Genomic DNA, 8,976 nt, shown 5'->3' with positions numbered 1-8,976 from the left:
GAGACCAACATCTACATATTTAATTATTGCTTTATTTTCCCTCCAAACCACCCCTCTTTCTCAATTATGATATTTCAGCACTAATAAAAATATTCAGTTTCCTAACTATTCCATTTTTTCTGTTTGAGTTTCTCTCCCATCTTATTTAGCTCAAAGCTGAACTGTTTTCCACTTTGAACACTGGCCTTTTTAAACCTTCAGGTTTGTATATGAGCAGTTTGGACTTTATTCTGTTTGCCTGTAACAAATCACATTGAGTCACGCTCGTTTCAGTCTTAACTAATCAATAATTAATTTTCAGTTCTGGTGTTACTAGTTCTTGCTCTAGTGCAGAATAATAATAGGGAATGAATCTCCTCTGGAGGAAAGTATTTTGGAAGGTCCATCCTGACCCTTTCTATCCCACTCTACCTCCGTTCTGCCAGCAGAGATGTGTGCAACTCTTTGTGGGGTCACCTTCCATGTTAGCCTCGGCATGACCAGTGGTGGTCAGAGTAAAGTATGTACCAATCTTCTGGGATGCAGGTGACTGTTTTGGTCTTAATCCTGCAGTGCTTTGGAGCTGGACATGCTTTGGTGCCTTCAGGACAGAAGCAGCCAGCAATAAACCACCCTGGACAGCTTTTTTCTGTTTGCCAGCAGGTGACTGTCCCTAAAGTGTCTACAAGGACAGAGCACAGCCCATCTTCTGAAAGAAGGAACAGAGGTGCTGTGCTGGCTGGCTCCAGCTGTGTGCTTGGGTGCCTCCATCTAAATGTTGTCCATCAGGGTTCAGGGACATCCATGTGGCCCACATCTTGTCTGGTTTCTGCCTCCAGGGGAGGAGATCACTGCTGCACTGGGAGCCTGCCTTAGTGATGTCCCCATCAGAGGCCTTCATTCTCCAGATGTTCAGATACAGAAGTGGGACACCAGGTGAGCAGTACCAGCATGACCCTCTCAGTCCTCCTCTTGCCAGAATGAGTCCTGGATGTGGAAGAACAGGTAGCTGACCCAATAGCTGCTCTCTGAAGCACATGTGCACATTGTTGGAGAAAAATGCAGCCAGCCCAGACAACCTCAGCAGCTGCTTAATGAATTTTGACTTGTACTAATTTGCCAAACTTTTGACTGGATGAAATTGGCACTGGCTGATGCAGTTCTTTCATTTACACTGCTTGGTCTGGAACAAAATGAAAAGCAAGTGCTTTTGACTGAAACCTGGCATGAGCCCCCAGCCACCAGCCTCAGCTCTCTGTCACACAGGATGCTGTCCAGCAGTGAGGCCAGCCTGCACATGGCCTGCACCTGGGTCAAGAATGCATGTTCTTAAAGAAGGCAACTCCCTTGGCAACCACTTCATTCTTCAAGATGGTGGCCCTTGGGCTTCTCAGTGTCTCCTATTGCATCAAAGGTGCATAGTGAACTGAAAGGTTGTCCTCTTTCCATGGAATTCTCCAGGCACCGTTTTCCCCCATGGGTGAAGGACTGCAGACCTTCTACCAGCACCTCCTCTAACAAGCTCTGCATCAGCCTCTCATCATGCACTCTGCTCAGCCCAGTCATGTGTGCTGAGACCTCTCTTCAGCTTAGAAAGGGAAGGAACAAGGGTACATGCACAGCAGGTATGTTCAACAGGGAAAGAACTGAAGTACGGAACAAGCTATTTCTCTTCTAGAATTCACCTCTTCCCCTCAAGGACTTTAAAGCTGCCTTTCTCTCAAGCAGAGAAGGCCAGCTAAATCACAGGCCCAAATGGTGCTTCAGCAGGGCTTTGCAGCTGGAGCCATTCCCCACTGCACGGTCCTTCTGCTGAGAACCACAAAAGATCAAAGCAAACTCCCCAAGTGTAGTGCAGTGAAATGTGTCAGTGTGCAAAGGGGAGAGTGAGCAGATGTGTCAGAGACAGGACTGCTGATCTCCAGAGCCAGGCTAGCTAGCTAGCCATGGTGCTCCATGAAACACACTTATTCTTGCACTGAGTTTCCTGCCTGGCTTCGTTTGCTTAATTATTTGTTTTCCCAGATAGCACTGGTTTGTGCAATCATTTTCTTTGAAAACGGAATTCAGCTCATGTTATTTCAGCTAACTGGGCTGATGTTGAGTAAAGCAAAAGTTGTTTTGCTGACAGCCCTGGTCCCTGGCCAGTGACTGTACCTGGGATGTTGCCTCAGAGAATAGTTGTCTTGTCCCAGTGTCAGGTGTGTCCTGGGGCCCCAGAACAGCACTGCACATGGCACTGGGAGACATAAAAATGAACCTTCCCAGAACTAATGGCACACAACTCCAGCTGTGGCATAAAGGTATTTTGGATGGGCAGGATGGCTTTTTGCCATCCAAGCTTCAGGGTCGTGAGCATTAAAAGGTAAAGTGATTTAAACATTTATTAGGTTCAGGGTAGAGAGGGTGTTTTGGTGCTTTTGCAGCTTCTGAGAGTGTAAATGAGAAAAGGAGATTGAAAGAAACAGCATGCTGCTGTTTGTAAAGGGTGAGGGAAACTTTATTCTAACTGGCCTGCTTCTCTTGAATGGGCAAGCTGGTTGGCTTGGGACAGGGGCTCTCCACATATAAATGCATTCCTGTAAGAGCTGGTTTAGGAGTCACTTTCAGCAAAGACAAACTGTAAGGTGCTTCAAAGCAAATGGTTTTGGAGCAAGGGCTATGGATTTTCCTGTGCTAGGGAAGTGCTTGCTCTTTCATGACTGCAGCTGCCTCACATTGCAATGACAAGAGAGCACTGCCCTGTGCAGGTTTGGAGCACTGGCCTCTTGGTCCTGTGCTGTCCTGTGACACAAGTACAGATGGATGCTTGTCCACCCATAACTCAACACTTGTGAAATGTCCGGGAAGGGGAGGGGTTAAGCCTGCACTGTGTTTTCAGCTATCTGGATAGAGACAATACTTTAGATTCACTGGTGATTTACAAACTCACATCCCTTCCTCTGTCCATTGGCCTTTAAAAGAGTTAATACTGTATATTTGAGAATACAGATAATACTGAAAAGCAACTTCTCCATCAAATTATAGATGTCAAAAGCTATGCTCTTTGACCTATATTTTAGTTCCAGAAAAATCACTTCTTTTCAGATGAGCAGAAAATAAGCTGGAAATGATGAAACTGATCATGTGTTTGAACTTAATTTTGTTGATGGATGGCATTTGTACGAGTAGATGTCTCTATGGTTTTTGTTTTAAATCATTTGGGCTTTTAATATTGACCTTTCTGTGAATTGGTGACATCAGAAAAACTATTACCCAATTCAGATTTTGCCAATCTTCTTCAAAAGTAGTTTTATTTATGAATATTGTACTTGTAAGAAAGGAGGCCTTTCTGACATCTCAGGCATTCTAAGCCTCAGCTACATTTTGTCCTACTGGTGTCAGTGAAGTTTTCCCAGAACTGACACTAGTGAATTGTTGTCTCAAGTTAAAGCTGTTTCAGACCAAAGTTCCTTCCTCCAAGATTTGGCTTCAGAACTCAGTTTTGAAATGCTAAGAGGAAAAAAGAATTTGGGAAATTATAATTAGCAAGGAGGAGGCCGATGAGTTTGCCCAAGGATGAGGAAGGTTCTCTCTCAGCTTCTTGTCTCAAGAAATGCTGTACACCCTGCATTTCAGTTCCAGAGCTGAGAAGAGCTCCCCCAGGAGACTGAGAGCTGGAGAAATTAGGAGCCTTCTAATAGACTATTTGCCCTTATTTTGATTTTTAATTAGTTGGGGTACTGCCCAACCTTTTTTGGGCTGTGAAGGTGTGGTTCTGGGCAGACAGCCACCAAGGTGTGTGGGCATCTGCGGAGTCCAAAGGCAGAAGGAATTTCAGAAAACTCCCCTGCTTTGACCAACTTAACATGCTTTCATGAAATTGCTCACTGAACTGTATTCAATATGTTCTACTTAAGATCCTCACAAAACTGAAATACAATCTTGTGTAAACTGCAATTGAAAAGAGTTATAAAATTTCCATTTATCCAAAACAATTTGTAGGGTCTGTTATTTTTTTAAAATTGCATGTTTTTAGCGTATAGAGCCAGACACTAATATACCTCTGAGATGGAAGCCTTGCAATTGTATATATGGTTTGTGGTTTACACATCAGATAATAATCTAGCCTAAGTATGAAAATTTAACTGGCATCCAGCTGCAGATTGTATTGGAGCATCCTTTGGTTGGGTTTTATAGCCCACACAATTGAGTAGGCAGGATTTCCTGAAGAGATCAGGTCCCAGGTCATTTGTGGAGGTGAAAATGGGATGATCACATATTACTTGTGGGAAAGGGGGTGGAAGGAGGAAATGGTGCAAGGAGATCTACAGTCACCTGTGGGGAAGTGGTGTTTGGGGAGATTCCCTACCTCAGGCCCTAATTACTGGGGAAGAGGCGTGGGTATTGTTTTGGTACATATACATTTCATGTCCCTCTGGTACCCTGGGATAGGGAACCACAAATAGCCAGTAGCTGCCCTCTAGCTTTTCACTCCAGGGAAGTTATACCTCCACACATGCCCTATGTTTCATTGTAGAGGGACTTTTAGGTCTCACCAAGCAGATGAGAGGAGGTTGGGTCAGCACTTGTTGACACCATGCCTGTGTGGAAGGCCTTCTGTGGCTTCTTCCTTCTAGGGGAGCACTGGAGAGTGAGAGGCCAGAGAAAAGACATGACCTGTGGCAAGGTGTGCTCGTGATCCTGTCCCCATGTCCCCAGAATTGATTCTGACTGTCAGATCTATGGGCAGGAGGGAGTTCTTTCTGGATCAGATCGAACATCCAACACTACTGGTTGGGGTTTGCTACCTTTCTCCTTGGTGCTAGTTGTGGTGATAGTTGTGCGGGGAGCTGGTGCAAACCACAGCCTGCCACTGCCAGGACTTTGGAGAGAGCCTTGCCCTCTTCCCTCTCTGTGGTGAATTATGTTTGTGGTATTTGGCCTTTGCTTCAGCTCTGAAGTGTGGTGAGAGGTGCTGGGGGGACTTGGAGGCCCCTGGAATGCAGAATAGGTGCTCTGTGGGTTCCTCTGGACTGAAGTTCTGTTTGCTTGTCTTTGCAGAGGACTGTATATGCAGAGGACTGTCCAACTTCTGTGTCTCTGTTATTGTACTCATTTGGTGCCTCACTGAGGTGGTTCTGATTTGATTGTTGAATAGATTTATTTATTGTTCAAGTCAATATTGCTAAATGCCACTTGATTTGCAGGGGAGGGATAAGCATACTTGAGTTTAGTTTTATTTTTGTTTGGTAGTTACCAAAATGTCGAAATCTGAGATCGAGCCGTATCTCTTTCAGCAAGCAACATGTGTCTAGCACCTGGGACAAACATCAAGTCATCAACCTTAGACAATAGAACAGTTTTCCTGAAATTAGCATTTGGTTCTTAGACCCATAGCCATGAATAACACCCACTTCTTATGCTCAGAATGCAAAATATGAGCTCCAGGACAAATGATAATAAATGAGCCCAAATGAATTCTCCCCTACAGGAAATGATTTAATAAGTAAGGCTGCCCCATCAGATACTTCTCCAGGGAATGTGACGTAAGTGTAAGGTGAAGTACTATCACAAAAACTGTGTGTGTACTCGTACCAGATCTATTAGCCAGGGAAATGTAAGTCAGGGTCAAGATGATTGTACCCTTAAGCTGACATTACATGTCGTTTTGGCAGGAAGAGCTGTTTTGTGTTTCTTGATCTCTGTGTTGATGTTAAAACAATGCTGCTGGTGGTTGAGGACCTGTCCTGTTACCTCCACTCACTTGGCACTGCCTCTCCTGCTTACTGCAAAAGGATGATACACAGATCCAGTCAGTGACAGGAGACAAAGGGTAAGGAAAGGGATGCAACTCCTCATAACATAATGTGATTATTGACTGTGGGAAGGTGTCCAGGGAAAAAATCAACCCAGGAGGACGGAATGAGTCAGGTGCTGTGCATTCATGAACATTTTTCTCTCTTTCGAGGAGCTGAAGATCTTTGGGAAACTCCTGAGTGACAGAGGTAAGTGAAACTGCCAGTGGGTGGTGCATGGGCATCTCTAATGCTTGCAGATCCGAGCTGAGCGCTGCCCTTACCCATCACATGTATTCTATTTACATCACAGCAGAGGGAGCGTCGGCAAAGCATCTCAGAGGAGCAACCTTTTGTTAAACCTACAGCTGCAACCAACACAAAAATAATCACAAGACTCGTGCAGTTAATTGATTCACCATTTTGTGACCATTGCAGCCAATTTGGCCATAGCTGGGTTAGTGCATCTTGTGTCCCCGTGATTTCTTACAGAGAAAGAAACACCTGAAATACCTCAGGATGTTTAGGATTGTTTCACCTGGCTGCTTCTCCCAAGACTTAACTCCATTCTGGCCTTTTTTCTGTATCTGCTAGAAGGCCTTACCAAAATGTTGATTTTTCTTGTTCTGTCCTCCATGCTCTGCGCTGAGGGACTAAATTTGAAATCAGTGAGTGAGCTGTGTGTTAAGAAATAACTCTGGCACTAAAATGCTTAAAATTACTCTTTGTTTCTCTGACTTCTCTCCTAATTTGGATTATCCCCCTGGACTTGTCCACAAGATGGAATACTAAGAAAATATTGTTTTGTTTAATTTGTTTTTTGATGTCCACATTTCTCACATTTCCTGTTCCAATTTCAAAGTGAGTCTGAGCTCCTCCACTAACATTGCTCCGGCTGTTATTTTGGGGATCTGAGAGAGGGGATTAAAAATAAACGAAGTGCGGGTAATGTGTTTCTTGCCACAGGTTCTCTTAGGCAAGTCACTAAAAAGTTATTGACATTTGTCTCTTTTTGGCTTTAATAGAGGGATTAGATGAAGGGTATTACTAACACAGGTCAAGGTATTAAAATATGGATGCCTAAATTTAGGCTCCTAATTTTGTATTTTGAGCCCCTAAATAAGGCTTGATCTTATGCCCTTTGAAGTCAATGCCAAAACATTGACTGAGTTCAATCTGCAAGATGAAGTCCTAAGTTATTCTTAAAAGTTTTCAGCATCTCACAGCTCCAAATAAGCCATTGCCCTGCCTCTTTGCAAATCACACATCTTTCATTAAGTTCCTAAACATGGGGATTGTGCTTTTAGGTATTCCATATTTAAAATCCTGCCTGTTGATGCTTTCTGTCTCAGGGGCTATGGACATGGGAGCGTAACAAGGCTCATAAAGAAGCCTAGCTGGGACACAGATAGATTTGCTTTTTTTGGTGAGCAGAGCTTAGCACGAACACTGCAGATTCTATAGCAATGTCAGTATTTATTATGGTGTAAAGTTAACATGGAAGGCACATGAATGTCCTTGCTGGTGCCAGAATTCAGCAAGTACATGACCATTTGCACAAACTTCGCATACACTGCTCTCCTGGTAACAGGATGTTGGCAGGTGGGAAGATCACAGGATCCAGATGAAATATAAAACAAGATGAGCAATCCTGTAGTGGTAATTTTAGAAGCTGGGTTCTGTACATTATTTACAGTACATTGTAGCTTTACGGGGATAAGGCTGACCCTTGCCACTCATGGATTTAATGTTTTCTGTGGGGTTTCTGTGAGGGGCTTCCCTCAAAGCAGCAGCTGGAGGGATTTTGTCCATCCAGAGCAGTGTTAGAATTGGAAATTATTTGCAGTAGAGCTACCTTCATTCATAGAACACTCATCTAGCACGAGGGGAAAAGGCACCTAAGACCTTCCACCAAATAAAAGGATTGAATGAGTTAATCTGCTTGCGTTGGTCTGAAGTGCAGAGGCCTGGCATAAAGACAGAACTGTTCACAGTGAACTGGGACAGAGTCGTAGTGGTTCCTGCCTCTGGGAACTTTAAATGCACTTTACCTTCAGTTAGTGAAATATCCCCTCTTTTTCCTGGGGGAGGTTGAATTCTCCTTGTCTCTTGGAAGACATTTTTGGCAATTGTATCCTAAATATGGGGAACTCTAGTTATTTTGGATGGGTATTTGTTTCTTCAGAAACCTTCTAGAACAATTTGTAAAAAAAATTACAGAAAAAGCAAAGGAAAAGAGATTATTTTGCAATGTTTGAACAAAACCCACCACTCCGCTGTAGGAACATGATCACTGAGGAGAAAGGGTTTATATTCTCCTTCAGGCTTTCAACTGGGCTGGATTTCTACCCTCGCCCAGATGGAAGGCTGTGGGTACAAGGGGTGTGGGGCGTGACCTGCAGCTGGGGCAGTGGAGGGGCCAGATGGGAGCTGCTCCTTGCTCAGGCAGACCTGTCACTCATCTTCCAGCCTGCCTCAGGATCAGTGTGGCAAAGGTACCATCCCCACATACTGCACCAAGGGGTGACACAAAATCTTTAAAAAATAAACAAAGGGACGAACAGGTCTAAGATCTACCGAAAGCAAAGATTTTTTTTGGTGGGGGAGGTGTGTGTGTGGGGGGGTTGTTTCATGTGTTTCTATCAGCCAGCAGGTGCCTCTATAGAGCCGATGCTTTGCCTGTATCACTATGAGTCTGTGGCACAGCACTGAAATACCTGCTTTTAAATGACAATATAGCCTTTTCTTTCTTTACTGTCTTTTCCCGCTACCCCTTCCTCAAGCTCATGGTGAGCCCGGGGATCTGCCAGTCTGGACTTCCACTCCATCTGCCACATAAGGTCCTTGGAAGATGAAAGCAGGAGAAAGACGCATGTTAACACACACATATTGTTACTATGTATGCAGTATGAAGAAATGTTCTGTGTGACAGGAACCAAGTAGCTCAGCTGGGGAATGCCAGCACGGAACACAGAGAGACAGGGCTGCCTCCCTGCTCTTCCAATACCTTTTCAGAAAGCAGGGTGGGGTTTGTCTGGCAAAACCTTCACCCCTTCAGTATGACACCCTTCTGCAGAGCCGGGCACCACTCAGCCAGCACAGGCAGGCCCTTGAGCCACGGGAGAATACCACTGAGTTAAGAGAAATAAAACCCACCTGAGGATAACGCTCCTTCAGCCCTTTAACACATAGATGCTAAGAAATCCCTGTATCTGAAAAG

This window comes from Melospiza georgiana, chromosome 3, assembly GCF_028018845.1.
Source record: "Melospiza georgiana isolate bMelGeo1 chromosome 3, bMelGeo1.pri, whole genome shotgun sequence".
Taxonomy (NCBI): Eukaryota; Metazoa; Chordata; class Aves; order Passeriformes; family Passerellidae; genus Melospiza; species Melospiza georgiana.
This window is presented reverse-complemented; position numbering follows the sequence as displayed.